At 48.1% G+C, this 16,736-nt stretch overlaps 1 pseudogene; it reads right to left on the bottom strand.

Moving 5' to 3' along the window:
• Nucleotides 1-11,146: 11,146 nt before the first annotated feature.
• LOC125534713 lies at nt 11,147-16,413 on the bottom strand (annotated as a pseudogene).
• Nucleotides 16,414-16,736: the final 323 nt, after the last annotated feature.

Raw genomic sequence — 16,736 nt, 5'->3', positions numbered from 1 at the left:
CTCAGGGGCATGGGGTGTCCGGACTCAGCACACTGAGACCAGAACACCTTCTCCGTCGAGCTACCCTCCTCGGCTCGATAGAATGCGGCGGCATCGGACACACTCCGGGGAAGGTCTGCGAACGCTCCTGGAGAACTCCGGATTCGGGTAAGTAACAAGTAACTCACGTTTATGTGTTTGCTTTGCATAAAGAATGCCTTACTCACCGCTATCTTCTTCACCTCATCCAACTCCTGGAGGGTATTCTGGGATTCGGCCTTGGCAGATTTGGCATTTTCAATAGCCACCGCAAGCTCGGATGCTTGCGTCTTCGAGTCACGCTCCAAACTCTCATGTTTTCCATGAGAGCCTGGAGCTCTTGCTGCACCTTGCCAACCTCGGCCTCATACTTCTCCCGCTCGGTGCGCTCCGAGGCCAAATTCTTCTCGGCCTCGTCCAGTGCTTGCTTAAGGGTCGCCACCTCAGACGTGGCCCCTACAATAGCCACGATAATCCTGTCATTTTTTGCAATTGCACCTTTTTATATATACATTTTTAACAAGGTATTTCTTACCTTCATTGTCCTCGAGCTGCTTCTTGGCACGCTCGAGCTCTTGCTCGGACCTTTCGAGGTCCTGCTTTAGCGTGTCCACTTCCGCAGTCAGTGCGGCGGACGCAAGCAGGGTAGCCTGCACATGCATATTGACTCATTTTTGTTAGCCTCCTGCGAATTCTATTTGATCCTCTATTCGGATTTTCTTCCCGAACGCCAAACAGAGCATCAGGGGCTACTGTCTATGCGGTACTATTATTTACACTTTCTTTACTTACCTCAAAGCCTGTCAAAAGGCTAGTACAAGCTTCAGTCAGTCCGTTTTTGGTGGACTGAACCTTCTGGACCACCGCACTCATAATAGCGCGGTGCTCCTCGTCGATGGAGGCGCCTTGGAGCGCCTCCAACATATTGTCCGGCGCCTCCGGTTGGACGGAGCCCGCCAGCACAGTGGACTTGCTCCTCTTGGAAGGAGGTCCCCCGCCGGACTCTTGAACCTTTGAAGGTTCCGGAGCGGTGTCCAGCCTCGAGCCGGACTTGGATCCCCGGGGGGTTTCATCCCCTTTACTCCTGGAGTTCGGGAGGTCGCCTTGCGGCACCTCCAGGACCACCTCTTCCCGGTTTGGAACCTGTTGGGACAACACTTCGGTGTCGTCCGTAGGGTGGGGGGAGGAAGCCGTTGGAAGTGAGTTCACATCCAACGAGTCCAGTGAGCCGCTCGACGACGCGTCGAGCCGGTCTTTGGGTGGGCTGCATAAACATATTCGACATGAGGGAAAACTGTGCAATAAACGAATATTATGAATTACTCTGGTATCCGGATACTTACAATTTGGCCAGGGGCTTGGCCCTAGGCGCCGACTCCTCTCCGCCGCCGTTGGCATCGGTGGAGCAGTCCGGAGGAAGGGTTTTCCCCTTCTTGGACCCTTTGGCCTCCCCAGTTGGGGCGGCCTTCCTTTTCTTCCCTTCCCCTGCTGGAGGGGGAGGGGTCTCTTCTTCTTCCTCCTCCTCGTCTTCGCGGGAGGAGTGCGTCTTGGATTCGTCGGATGATGAATCCGACACCTTCGGGCGTCGGGCACTCTTTCGAGTCCCCGCGGCCTTCTTCTTGACCTTCTTCTCCGGCACCACATAGGGTGCCGGAACCAGCAGCCTCGCCAAGCAAGCGTCCGCTGGGCCTTCGGGCAAAGGGGCCGGACAGTTGATCTGTCCGGACGTCACCTGCCAATCCTGTCAGAGGAAAGGAAGCTTAGATCCCGCATAGAGTCAAACTATGGAAAACTGATACCCTGTAAAAGGAAAAAACAGCTTACCGCAAGAGCGTGACGCTGCGCACTGAATCCGCGATCCTCAGTAGCGGATGCAGGAGCCTCGGCGCCCTTGAAAAGCACCTTCCAGGCATCTTTGTACGTCGTGTCGAAGAGCCTGCTCAGAGTTTGGTGCCACGTCGGGTCAAACTCCCACAGGTTGAAAGCCCGTTGTTGGCACGGGAGGATCAAGCGGATGAGCATAACCAGGACTACGTTGACAAGTTTGAGCTTCTTGTCCACCAGGGTTTTGACGCATGTTTGGAGTCCAGTCAGCTCTCCTTTTTTACCCCACGACAGGCCCGTCTCTTTCCAGGATGTGAGCCGCGTTGGGGGTCCGGACCGGAACTCGGGGGGTGTGACCCATTCGGCATCGCGCGGCTCGGTGATGTAAAACCACCCCGATTGCCACCCCTTCAGGGTCTCCACAAAGGAGCCCTCGAGCCATAGGACGTTGGCCATCTTGCCCACCATGGCGCCTCCGCACTCTGCCTGGCTGCCGCGCACCACCTTCGGCTTGACGTTGAAAGTCTTGAGCCAGAGCCCGAAAGGGGGGCGGATGCGGAGGAAGGCCTCGCACACGATGATAAACGCCGAGATGTTGAGGACGAAGTTCGGGGCCAGATTGTGGAAATCCAGGCCGTAGTAGAACATGAGCCCCCAGACAAATGGGTGGAGAGGGAAGCCCAGTCCGCGGAGCAAATGGGGGAGAAACACCACCCTCTCATGGGGCCTAGGGGTGGGGATGAGCTGCCCCATCTCGGGGAGCCGGTACGCGATGTCGTTAGACAGGTATCCGGCCTTTCTCAGCTTTTTGATGTGTCCCTCCGTGACGGAGGAGACCATCCACTTGCCTCCCGCTCCGGACATGGCTGGAGAAGCTTGAGGTGGGGAGTGCGGACTTGGGCGCTGGAGCTCGAGTGCGTAAGAATGGATAAGCGAAGGAGGAAGAAGGCGTAGGTGAAAAGGTGGATCCTTATCCCCTTATATGGGTGGACGCAGCTACATGTCCCCACCAGCCTGATAAAACTCACTTATCTCCAAGCGCCGTAATCGATGGCGCGGTTGGGTTACCCACGCCCGTATTGATGAGAATCCCGGAATAAGGGGACACGATCTCTGCTTTAACAAGACGTGCCAAGGAAACCGCCTCGCATAACGCACTGAGATGGGACAGTAAAACAGTTCGAATAAAAGCTTGGTCGTGGTGTGATGTCACACCATGGAATACGTCAGTAGATTAGATTTGTGTAAATATTATTCTCTCTATGGCAATATGTGGAAACTTATTTTGCTGAGCCGGACACTATCTTTGTGTTCAAAATCTTCTATGAAGTACTTGGAGGAGGAACCCGCCTTGCAATGCTAAAGACAATATGCGTGCCGGACTCGTCGTCATTGAAGCCTGGTTCAGGGGCTACTGAGGGAGTCCTGGATTAGGGGGTGTCCAGATGGCCGGACTATACCTTCAGCCGGACTCCTGGACTATGAAGATACAAGATTGAAGACTTCGTCCCGTGTCCGGGAGGGACTTTCCTTGACGTGGACGGCAAGTTTGGCGATACGGATATGCAGATCTCCTACCATTGTAACCGACTCTATGTAACCCTAACCCTACTCAGTGTCTATATAAACCGGAGGGTTTTAGTCCGTAGGACAACATACACATCAACGATCATACCATAGGCTAGCTTCTAGGGTTTAGCCTCCTCGATCTCGTGGTAGATCTACTCTTGTACTACCCATACCATCAATATTAATCAAGCAGGACTTAGGGTTTTACCTCCATCGAGAGGGCCCAAACCTGGGTAAAACTTCGTGTCCCTTGTCTCCTGTTACCATCCGGCCTAGACGCACAGTTTGAGACCCCCTACCCGAGATTCGCCGGTTTTGACACCGACAAACTCCACCGAAGAAATTCAAGAAGGTCAAGGTTCCTTCCCTGGTGGCCAGCTCATATTCTTCATCACGCGACACTGATGAACATGAAGATTTAGATGACACTGCGGCAGGCCCTACATCAACCAACGACCCCAACAACGCTGGCGCTCCTTCATCAACTTGATTATCTTCAGGGGCGTTAGTCCTCAGTTTCAATCATTTTGGTCATTTGATGACAAAGGGGGAGAAATTTGAGTTAGTCTTCAAGCGGGTCTATTTTATCGCCCATATACAACGTTTTTTTGCTAAGTTACAACTCTTGTTCTTCTGAAACTTTATTGGATCAATTTGTAATCTTAAACCCGATGGTGCTCTGATACTTTTGATGCACTATGCTCTGATACTCTTTCCTGCATGCTTATTCCTTGTTAATATTATTGCACGCATGCTGAATTTCATCAGCCACCATATTTCATCATGCATTTCAAATTCTTCATATTATATGTTAAATGCGTGTATTAATTACAAGATATAGGGGGAGATCTCCATGATTCAACTCTTCAAGTGTGCATTGCTTCAAAAGCAAATTCCTCACTATGCACATCTTCAGGGGGAGTCCTTCTATATCTTGCAATCAAATTCCTCAATATCAGTATTTACACTTCACATGTTTATCCCCGTTGAAAACTTAACCTATATTGTCATCAATCACCAAAAAGGGGGAGATTGTAAGTGCATCTAGTGCCCCTTAGTGATTTTGGTGTATTGAAGACTTATAGGTTAAGGGACTAATGCGTGTGTGAGTGTACACAGGTCTATAAGTCTATGAGGAGTTTGATATTTACAGGAAAAGTCGACCCCTAAAAATGAATATCTTCGACTAAAGATTTTGGTATTTCTGAAGACTTTCATGAAGACTTTAAAAGTGAAGAAATTGGTGTGTCCGTGAAGACTTGATATTCATGCGAGGAATATGAAGCTTGAACACTTTCGTTTTCATAGTTTTGTTTTTCTCTTTCTTGAGTCATAGGAAACACCGTACTGTTAAAGGGGGTCGAGGAAATACTAAGGAAAAATTTCCATGTGATGCTCAACTCAAAATCCTACACCTACCAATCCCTTCGAGTGAAGCCATTGGAAATCTCATACAGTTCAGTCAATTTCTTCAGTGACAGAGACGAAGTTCTTCTGGTCTCTGAGGAATTTGTCCTGACTGAGGAGTTAGGAATTCGCCAGTGCGGATTGCCTACACAGTGAGGAACATGATAGCCCTGAGGATTTTGGTACTCAAAATTCCGACCGTTGCTGCGCTATGCGCCAGCTGTTCCAAAATATCTATCCACCTAACGGTCATATCATTGAAGAGCATTTATGTCTTATCATGTCGGGCTGCTCCCTAGGCTATAAATAGCCGCCCCCTACAACCACTAGCCGGTTGGCTGCTCCGAGAGAAACTGACACTTGTCATTTGAGAGCAACCCATCCTCCGAGGACTTTGAGCAAAAATCATCAAGTGAGGAAAAACTAAAAACCCAAAACCCAAACACCTACAAACCCCAAGTGATTGAGCATCACTGAAGAGATTGATCCTGAGTGGATCCGACGCTTGTTACCTTTGAAGACTGTGCTTCTTCCTGACAGTTAGGCGTCATGGTCTAGAGCATGCAAGAGGAATTGTGGATCACCGGGTGACCAAGTTTGTGAAGGTTTGGAAGTCGCCTGAAGACTTACCACGAGTGATTGGACGAGGTCTGTGTGACCTTAGTTCAAGGAGAATACGGTGAGGACTGGGTGTCTTGGACTAAGTGTCCTTGACTGGGTGTCCGGGACTGTGTGTCCTCGAGTTTAAATACTCAGCCGCTCCAACCAGACGTACAACTGAGACAGCGGTTGGAACTGGTCTACCAAATCATTATCTTCACCGAGCTTACTGGTTCTATTTCCTCAACTCTTTCATTTCCTCATAACTGTGTTGTATGTTTGTTCATATCTGTGTTTGAAGACTTTGACTGAAGACTTTCTCGATTTCCTTAGTTCAATTTCTTCAGTCTGTTTGTCTTCATCCTGTGTTATCATGTGATTACGCTTCCTGTACTCTGTGCCTGTCTTCATTTCATCATGATGACTATGCTTGTATTCTGTTATGTTTACCTTTGAGTACTTATTCCGCTGCTAGTAGTTCTTCACTAAGGAATTTCCTCACCGGCAAATTCCTCAGTGAAGAATTTCATAAAAATCGCCTATTCACCCCCCCCCCTCTAGTCGATATAATGCACTTTCAGACAGGGACTCCTGTTCCCAGATGGAGACAGCAGTATCTGTCGATTCCCGTGCCCCCTTGGTCGGGTATGGATCCATGCAGCCAGGCGAGGGAGGGCATGTGTGTGGCGAGGAGGCAGACACCTCATGCATGCAGGGATGTATGGCCCTTGAGCTTCTCTCGCAGGAGGACGGGATATCGCAGTAGGTGGGGCAGGTAGAAGATTGGGACATGTTCCAGGTGAGTCTTTTCGAGAGCGACGAGCCATCTCCACTGTGTGCTTCCCAATGCACTCCAAGACCAGCAGAGCCTGCTCTAGGGGACGTGGCGCAGCTGTGTGAGAGCATGCGCAGATCTATTGAGCCAATTTTGGTAGGGCCGCAGACACGCAAGCATGGGGCGCATACCCGTAGACCAAGGAGGAAGAGGATTCTGGACATCACGCCGAGGAAGAGCGAGAGGATTGCAAAACATGGGGCCAGCAAACAGCAGCAAGTGATCATTCGTAAGTTATGTTTGGCTCATGAGGGAGAGGTCATCTCCGAGGAAGCCCTTCGCATGTACGTTGATCTGTTTAACCGGCCACTCTCGGATGAGCACATCGCAGCGGTGTTGGCCCTCTTTGGGTGGGAGTCTCCATCGGCGCTGTTGCTAGATACGCCCCAAGTGGTCGGTGCCATGGCCTAGGGGTAGATGCGGGTGGTCTAGGTAGGAGGTGATGATGTATGCACAACCCCTACAGATCATTGTGTGGAATGTGCGTGGGCTCAATGCTCCGGCACGTAGAGATGCGGTGAGGCACGTAGTGGTGGAGGCGAATCCGGCCATAGTTTGTCTTCAGGAAACAAAGCTGCAAGAGATATCTGTAGCGGTTGTACAACATTGCCTTGGCAATAAATTTACCAAGTTTTTCTATGTCCCTGCGGTTGGGACACGTGGTGGGATTTTAGTGGCCTGGGACGAGGCGATCGTCATGCTCTCAAACCCACACTACCTGAGCAACTCGCTCACGGCGATTGTGAAGGCTCGGGGAGCGGCGGAGTGGTGGCTTACATGTGTATACGGACCTCAAGAGGACAGGGATAAAGTGGAATTTCTCCAAGAGCTGGTGGATATAAGAGAGCTACATGCAGGCCCCTGGCTTGTAGCTGGAGATTTTAACCTCATTGCAAGGCAAGAAGACAAGAACAACGCCTTGATCAACTGGAGAATGTTGGGCAAGTTTCGAGCCAAGTTGAATAGGCTCGAGTTGAAGGAGTTGTACTTGAATGGTCGCCGGTACACGTGGTCTAATGAACGGCAGGAGGCTACTCTGGAGAAGATTGATCATATATTCGTCACAAACGAGTGGGATGAGGCGTTCCCTACGTGCTTCTTGTCGGCTCTGGGCACAGCTATTTCGGATCATTGCCCTTTGATGTTGGACATGAATGTGGAAATAAAAACTCACAAACGCTTCCGCTTCGAAGCTTTCTGGGTTAAGGCGGCAGGGTTCATGGAGACGGTACAGGCTGCGTGGGAGGCTACTCCCGCAACATCAAATGACTACCTCACACTGCATTGCAAGCTTAGGGCAACGGCAAAAGCTTTGCAGAAATGGAGTGACCGGTGGATCGGGAACGTGAAGCTGCAGATTGGCATTGCTTTGGAGGTGATCACATGGCTAGATGTAGCTATGGAGTTGCGTGTATTGACCCATGCGGAGAGGGAGCTGCAAAAATGCTTGAAACATAAACTTTTGGGGCTGTGTTCACTAGAGCGTTCGATTGCAAGACAATGATCGCGGCTGATGCAGCTGCGTGAGGAGGATGGTAACACAAGGCTGTTTCATCAGCAAGCTAGCCACAGGCAGCGGAAGAATGTGCTGCGGGCAGTGAGGTACAATGGGCAGATTTTCTCCGGCCAGGACGAGGTGGCATCGGCGGTAGATGCATTTTATGGCCAAGCTTTGGGTTCGTGTGAGCCGCGGCAACATGCAATCCACTTGGAGGGGCTGAGCTTGCCGCAACGGGATATGTCCTAGCTTGAGGAGCCGTTCACAGCCGGGGAAGTGGAAAAGGTGGTTAAGTCAATGCCTATGGACAAAGCGCCGGGGCCGGATGGTTTTACAGGAAGGTTCTATGCCACGTGTTGGAATATCATTAAGGTGGATTTCATGAGGGCTATGGACTGTATGTATCGGGAGGATATGGGAGGCATGGTTGCAATCAACCGATCATTGGTATCTCTTTTGCCAAAGAAGGAAGGCGCATTGGATGTGGGAGACTTCAGACCGATAAACCTGGTGCACGGGGCAATAAAGATCTTTGAAAAGGTACTCTCGATCAGGTTGGCCGTGGAACTTCCAAACCTCTTGGGGAATCATCAAAGTGCATTCGTAAAAGGAAGATCACTCCATGACAACTTCATGCTAGTTCAAGGAATGGCAAGGAGGCTACACGCGTTAAAGAACCCAGCTGTTCTTCTTAAGTTGGACATCTCCAAGGCATTTGATTCGGTCCAATGGCCTTTCTTGTTGGAAGTACTGCAACAATTCGGTTTTGGGCAAAAGTGGAGGGCTTGGATTTGCGGTATCCTGGCCACGTCAACTACAAAGGTGATGGTCAATGGCGAGCCTGGAGAAACTATTTTCAATTGCAAAGGGCTGCGGCCATGGCTCGATGGCATGAGGATGCGAGCCTGGAGTCTATGCAGATATTCTGGGAGGATAGATGGCTCGATGGCATGAGGGTGCAGGAGGTAGCACCGGCAGTGTATGAAAGGATCCCATCAAGAATCATGAGAGGTCAGAAGGTGGGGCAGGTCGCTGCAAGTGGAGTTTGGGCACAACATGTTGGGCCGGACATGGATGAGATCACACTGCGGCAGTTCATGGATCTGTGGTCGAGGGTGCAAGCTTGGGAGCTGCGTGTGGGAGAGCAGGATGTGGTCGCTTGGTCCTGGGAGGCTCACGGCCAGTTCACCGTGAACTCGGCCTATGCGAGCAGATTTTGGGGTCGGGAGGTGGTGCCCACATCAAAGCTGACTTGGAAGTCTAGGACGCCGTTGGAGTGTCGCTTTTTTGCGTGGTTGGCCCTCAGAAACCGGTGTTGGACCTCGGACCGGCTAGCGAGGAGAGGTTTACCGCACCAGGACACGTGCCTGTTTTGTGATCAGGAAGAAGAAACAATAAACCATATTTTGCTCACGTGCGTGTTCGCCAGAATGGCGTGGACGCGCATAGGTGAGGCACTTGGCAGAGCAGACTGGAAACCAAGGCAGGATGACAAGCTCGGGGACTGGCTTGGCAGCAGGAGCACGGATGGGACAACGAGGATCAAGGACCTACGTACAGTGATGTTACTTATAATGTGGGAGCTTTGGAAGCATCGAAATGCCATTGTTTTCGACGGCGTTTCCCCATTGATTGAGAGGCTCATCCAGAAGGTGAAGTCTGCGGCCATGGTATGGGCTAAGGGAGGGCTTATCAAGAGGGAGTTAGGAAGTTTCCAAGGTAGTTTGTATAGGTGGGCTATGAGGGAGGAGTAGGTTATGTGTATCTGGGTGGAGTGGGTGTGTGCTAAGCGCCGCACAGACGTGTAAATGTAACTGTTGATGGAGACTTTCTTTGCCGTTCTTCTTTAATATATGATATGCACACTCGTGCATATTCGAGAAAAAAAAAGTAGAATTATGTCGTTGGATTCACTTGGTGACTCCTGAACCGTCGATGGATCTTGAGTGAAGGCGGCCAAGCGAATAATGATTTTCTCCTGTTTTGGCCAGCTTAGAGTGTGTTCTGTATGTTCAAAAGTTTCAAAAGTCCTTCAGTACAGACTACAGACAACACTTGAACACTACTTCTTTCCTTATTTCAGAGTTTCCTTAAGTAGCTTCAAAGTAGGCCAGGTTCCGGGTCGTTTTCCGAAGGCAGGAAGAAATATAATATATATATATATATATAATCTAGTCATTTATTGAAAAAATAGGCTTTTGTTTATTTTATATTCCAAAAATAATTAATTTCAAAATTAGTTTTTTAAAAATTAAAAATTAGCTATTATTGGTGCTTTTTTAGCAAAGATTATTGGGTTTGGTGTCTTCAGGTTCTAATGCTAAGTGCAAAAAAGCTTGGCCCAGGGAATGATTAGGCCTAAGAGAATCCTTCCCCCAACCCCCAATTTGCTGTGCCTTCGATGTGTGGAACCCAGTAGTCAGTGTCTACCAGCGATGAATCCTTTCACTAATCCCCAAACCACCATGGCGGCCACCGGCGAGCTGCCGACTTCAAGTCCGGAGAGGGAGGTGCCTGGCTGGGTCGCCGGGGACTCGGGGAGCACCTAAGGCTGGCGCAGGAACCTCGCCGAGGGCATGCTGGATGCAGTGCGACGCCGCGGTGCGTGCTCCCCGAGTTCGTCGAAATGGATTCCTCGGTAATTTCAGTTCAGACCTGTTTCGATTTCGTAAATTTTGCAAAAATATTACTGATCTTGTGGGAGGCTCTGATTTTTCCCAGCGCCTAGCAGACTGTAGTCTGACCTGATCTCATTTTTGTGGCGTCCGCATCCCCAGCACAGCACAACACAAATCAGAGCGCCATCCTCTTTTATATGTAGGGTTGCCGTTGCTTGATTAGATGGAGTGGAACCATGGAGCTTACACACACGCGGTATTGTTGCTTGGTCCATTGTGGCGCAGGAACCTCGCCGAGGGCATGCTGGATGCAGTGCGACGCCGCGGTGCGTGCTCCCCGAGTTCGTCGAAATGGATTCCTCGGTAATTTCAGTTCAGACCTGTTTCGATTTCGTAAATTTTGCAAAAATATTACTGATCTTGTGGGAGGCTCTGATTTTTCCCAGCGCCTAGCAGACTGTAGTCTGACCTGATCTCATTTTTGTGGCGTCCGCATCCCCAGCACAGCACAACACAAATCAGAGCGCCATCCTCTTTTATATGTAGGGTTGCCGTTGCTTGATTAGATGGAGTGGAACCATGGAGCTTACACACACGCGGTATTGTTGCTTGGTCCATTGCAAGCTCATATGTACTGGTATCAGCAAAACATACTACGAGTTTTCCCTCTGTTTTCCCCTTGTCCATGCTATAAGACAATTAGGGTCAACCATTTACTCTGAAATTTATTCAGGTATGAAATCCCCTCATACAAATTCACGGTTCGTTAACCGAGATCTATGATAGATTTCGTTCAATAGTATACAGGAACACATCTGTTGCAGATCCTGGGTGAGGCTCGGGCGAGAGGAAGGTCACGAGAGAGAGGAGAAGATTTATCTGGAGAACTCTATCTGATTCATTCCCAGCTGCAAGATGTATATACAGGTGCTTTTACAGTTTTCACCCTCTACAGTCCCACAATTACAAATAAGTCCTACCAACAACATATGTTTATCATGTATTAAGAAATACAACAAGAGTTACATTTACACGAGTTCTCAAACAAAATTACATTGGCACACCCGGTCGCTTCCTCCCTGGCAAGACACTACCTTACACTACCTTCACGTGTATCCTGAGCATTACTTGTAACAAAATAAGTAAATGATTTAGGAGCGGGTATCCTTGATTCCCATGAAGTTAGAATAAAATCTCCTTCCGGTCTAACCCTTGGATCTGCTAGAAGTCCCCCCAATGTCACACTTGGTGATTCTTCCTTGATTGGAACATTACTTGTATAACGTGTCATGCTAAGTGGATGCAAAGCAATGTCGTTATGTCCACTGGATGGCCTTGTTCTACAAGCGTGCTTGGGTGCACACCATACAGGGACAGGTTTCTTTTAACATATCTTGTCCCCTTGTCCAATATGCAAGGCCAAAACTGAACACTGAAGTTCATTCTCAACGCATACGCAAAAATATTTGTGGCGATTAGTGAGCCTTGCTTGTGCAACTCCTTGGGAACTTCATCTGCTATTTGTACTAGCCATGGATGTTCTGCTGGGTCTACACTCCCGAAGGCCATTGTCTTAAAGAGGTACCTCAACTCATCATAAGACAGAACACTTATGAGAATCGGTTTCACCGATCCAAATCGGGCTAATCTTTGAATTCTACCTACAATGATGATTTTGCTTCCTCTGCACATTCTTATGGCAAATGAGTAGAAGACTTTCCAGTCTTCATCGCATACATCAGAATCAAACTCAATAACTACCAACATCGTCATCCCAAATGTTGTCCTCCCGTGGTCCCGTATTCTCAAGAGGCTGTCTCCATTCAGGTGCAAAACAGAAGAGAAGCGGGAGCAAACCCTTTCGTCGCCACACACGTGAGCAACCAAAGTTTTCTTCCCAACCTTGACACCACCTATGATCGAAAGAATGACTGGTGCATCACCAGGAGGGTTGTGTTGCAACAAGAAGCTAAAAAACTTTTGCTTTTCAGCATGTCGGCTGAACATGAAGTTGTCGGTATAGAGATAAATGTCATATGGCCTACGAGACATGTGCTCGCATCCACCCAGAAGCACAACAAATTCTACCATGTTAGCAACGGTGACCTCTAAGCTTCCCAAGGCACCACTGGCGGAGCGTAGTGGAGATGAAACTAGGCTACGACCCCCCCTTTCCGAAGTGAATTTTTTTTTACTAGGTATGCTTGCGATCTGGCCCAGCCCATCAGGAGATATGTCCACTGTCCACAAGCCGCAGCCCATTTGCAGCACCGCTCGACGGCACAGATCGAGACACCAACACCTGGTTGTGAGTCAACGAGTTGTTCCCCAAATCCCCAATCCCCACCCTGCTGCCTCCCTGCCTCCGCGTCCGGCATCGCCGCGTCGGCGACCTAATTCCTCGACGACGGCGGTCGGCGGCGGCAACTGACGACGGCTGTCGGCGGCGGCAACTGACGACGGCAGTCGGCGGCGTTCCCCTTCTCAGTCGGCTGCTCAAGTGGCCGCACCCGCGAGCGGCGCGCCCAGTGGCCAGCGGCCACACGCCCACCGACCCACACCCAGTTCGCCTAGGTGCACAGTGGCTCCTCCTCCTCTGCTCGTCTAGTTCACAGCGCCAGCTCATTCGCTTCTTGCTATTGCTAGGTACAGTGACTGATTTAGGGCTCATGTTGATTAATTGGATGCAAATCAACTGCTGCTACTGCTTCTGTTAATTCCGATGAGTTGAGATGTTTTGGTAACTTTGATGTCTACCCAATTGATTATTTGATAGAAAATTTGATGCTGTATAAATATTTGTTTAGGTAGCAATGGTGAAACAACAGAAGATGCAGTCTTTTTTTAAAGAAAAGGGGATGAGGGATTAGCTCCAGATGCTCTAGCATTGGTGCCATATATGGATGGAAGACATGCTGAAGATGCACAAGAAGGCCAAATGGAAGATGATAATGTGCAGGAAAATCAGATGCAAGATGATGATGTGCCGGATGTAGAACAAAGAGCAAACGAACATGTCACTTTTCGAGGCATTGAGTTGTTGGAGCGAGATCCTGCACTACATCCACAAATTTGGCAGTACCCCCCAAACCAAAGAGATGAAGTACGAAGAGCTTACTTGAGGCTGGGTCCCAATCAACCTAAACGAAAGAAATATAAAGCTATTGGAAAACCAGGACACAAAAGACGTTTTCAGTACAGCTATTTTCGTGATTTTCCATCATGGCTGGAGTATTCATTGACCTCTCATTGTGCATATTGTCTGTATTGCTTTCTCTTTAGCAAAAATAGAAAGAAAAGAGGTGGGTTTGATGTCTTCACAACACAAGGTTTTAATAATTGGAAGAAAGTTCATGATGGACAGAAGTGTGCACTTTTAGTTCACATGGGATCAAGTCCTTGCTCACAACATAACAATGCAGTGAGAGATGGCCATGCTTTATTGGATCAGTCAAACCATTTGGCAAATATCTTTGATGTGAAGACCATGGGGGATAAAGAAAAGGATCGTTTAAGGCTGAGAACTACGATTGCGGTTGTAAAGTGGCTCACATTTCAGTCTTGTGCTTTAAGAGGCCATGATGAGAGGCCGGAGTCAAGAAACAGAGGTAACTTTCTTGAGATGTTGAAGCTTCTTGCAGAATTCTGCCCTGATGTTCAAGCTGTAGTTCTTGGCAATGCTCCACAAGTTTGCAAATACACATCACACGAAATTCAAAATGAGATCTTGAGCATTTACGCTATGAAAGTCAGGGAGCATATTCGAGCAGAAATTGGGGACTCAAAGTACTCTATTCTTGTGGATGAAACATGTGATGTGTCCAAAAGAGAGCAAATGGCACTAGTTTTCAGATTTGTTGATAAGATGGTTATTCCCAAGAAAGATTCTTTCATCTCATACATGTAGCCAACACAAAAGCACTGACACTAAAGATGGAGTTGTGTAAAGTATTATCCAAGCATGGATTTGATGTACAAAATCTTCGAGGCCAGGGGTACGATGGGGCAAGCAACATGAGGGGAGAGTTGAATGGATTGCAAGCTCTATTCATTAAAGATTGTCCCTATGCATATTATGTTCATTGCTATGCTCATCGGTTGCAACTCTCCCTTGTTGGTGCAGCAAGAGATGTGGTTCCAATCACCCAATTTTTTCAGAAACTTCACTTTGTTATAAACACAGTTGACTCCTCTTCAAAGCGACATGATGAGTTGCATGACGCCCAGGTGGTTGAGATTGCACGCTTGCTTGCTATCGATCAGATTGAAACAGGCAAAGGAGCCAATCAAATACGCTCATTGAAGCGACCAGGAGAGACTAGATGGGGTTCCCACTTAGGTTCGATTTCTAGCCTTATGCATATGTTCAATCCAGTGAGAGTTGTTCTAGAAAATCTAGCCGCAGATTCATCAGCTGGAGCAAACCGGGCTGATGGTGATACTTCTTTCACTTACCTGACCTCTTTTGAGTTTGTATTTATCCTATGCATGATGAAAGAAATATTGGAAACTAGCGAAGATCTTGGGAAGGCTTTACAGAAGAAAGCACAAGACATAGTAAATGCAGTTCGTCTAGTGCATTCCACAAAAGTACTTCTAGAAGAGATGAGATCAGATGAAGGATGGGAGTTGTTCATTGGAAATGTTGTTGAGTTCTGTGTGGAGCATGATATAGATATTCCAGACATGGAAGAACTATACATTCTGCGTGGTGGGCGTGCTCGTCGTCAACCTGATCACTTTACTAGAGAAAGGTATCTACAAGTGGAGATATTTCGAGCAACAATTGACAACCAACTAAATGAATTGAATCTTAGGTTCAATGAGAAAGTGATGGATCTCTTATCCATTAGTGTTACATTGATTCCAAGAAATGGATTTACATCATTCAACGCTAAGGAAATATGTTCAATGGTGGAGAAATATTATCCGACTGATTTTACACAACAAGAGAGATATGGGTTGGAGATTCAGCTCAACCATTTTGCTGCAGATGCTAAAAACAGTGGAGACTTGAAGAAGCCCATCACCATAACTTCTTTATGCCGATGCCTTGTTGAGACAGGACGAGATAGAATTTACAATTTGCTTGATAGGTTGCTTCGATTGCTTGTTACTCTCCCGGTTTCCACTGCAAGTGCTGAGCGTGCTTTCTCGAGCTTGAAGATTATCAAGTCAAGGCTACGTAATCGAATGGAAGATGATTTTCTTGCAGACAGTTTGTTGCTACAAATTGAACGAGAAATTGCATCAAAAATTCCTTGTGAAGATATAATTGCTGATTTCAAAAGTAGGAAGAATAGAAGATCGTATCTTTAGTTGGCAGTAGTGCTAGTTGGTTGGCAGTAGTGCTAGTTGGTTCTGTTTATTGTCTTTTGGTCATTTGGTGTCACTACTGTTTGGTGTGGTCTGTTCTTTTGGAGCACCAAAATTTACCTATCAACAATGCTCAGGTATGTGTGAACCTGCTTGTGAACCTGCTGTATTTGTGTGTACAAGTACAATATATATATATATGGTCCTCTAATTTTCCTTGCATATGTTCTACAACTTAGTAGTTTTTTATGCATATGATGTGTTCTTATATGAAATCGGCCCCCTCTTGAGATTTGCTCACGCTCCGCCACTGCAAGGCACCATGTGACTCGAGGCGCATTGCCTGGTCATCCTTCTCAGTTGTTGTTCGAGGACGCTTGAAAGGAATGGCTAAATACAAGCTGCAGCTAGGTGAGTCGTTGATGCTAACCTTGTCGAAGCCTGCACTGTCTGGGAGAGTTCGGTACCTCAGGGTGTCCAGCATGCGGTGTCCTCTGTACATAGCCTCGGAGAGCATCTTTAGCTGCATCAGCATCCTGGAGTTGACTATGTAGCTCGCATCAGCCTCCTCGACGATGGTGTTGACTCTCATCAGGAAGGTGCTGCAACCTCTCCATCAGCTTCTCCTCCGAGCTTGAATGGCTTGAGTGGTACTTGTTCATCAGAAAGGGGATGAACCGGCTCATAAGTTCACCTGCAACTGCAGATATGGCAGCCTCCTTGGCCATGATTTTATGGGGGGAGCTGCTGGTCGGTCTATCTGTACAAATAAAGCACGCCGGTCTCTGCCAAGTCTTGCAGAGACTTGCAAAATTTAGAAGTCTCCAAGGAACATTGACTGCAATGTGTGGGTGGGTGAGACCTGGATATACTTGTTAAAACAAAGATTCTCCGAACAACTTGGTGGGTGGGTGCCAATTTAAAGGCCCAAAGACGTGTCCAGGATCAGTCAACTTTCCAACCAGCATGAAAATGAATTGTCCGGCCAGTATTTGAAATATTCAATGTGCCGTCTACTATTGCAAAGTTTGACCATGGAAATTGTCTGGAT

The sequence above is a fragment of the Triticum urartu genome, chromosome 2 (assembly GCF_003073215.2).
Source record: "Triticum urartu cultivar G1812 chromosome 2, Tu2.1, whole genome shotgun sequence".
In the NCBI taxonomy this organism is placed as follows: domain Eukaryota; kingdom Viridiplantae; phylum Streptophyta; class Magnoliopsida; order Poales; family Poaceae; genus Triticum; species Triticum urartu.
The sequence above is the reverse complement of the archived record's forward strand: the minus strand, read 5'-3'. Positions and strand labels throughout refer to the sequence as shown.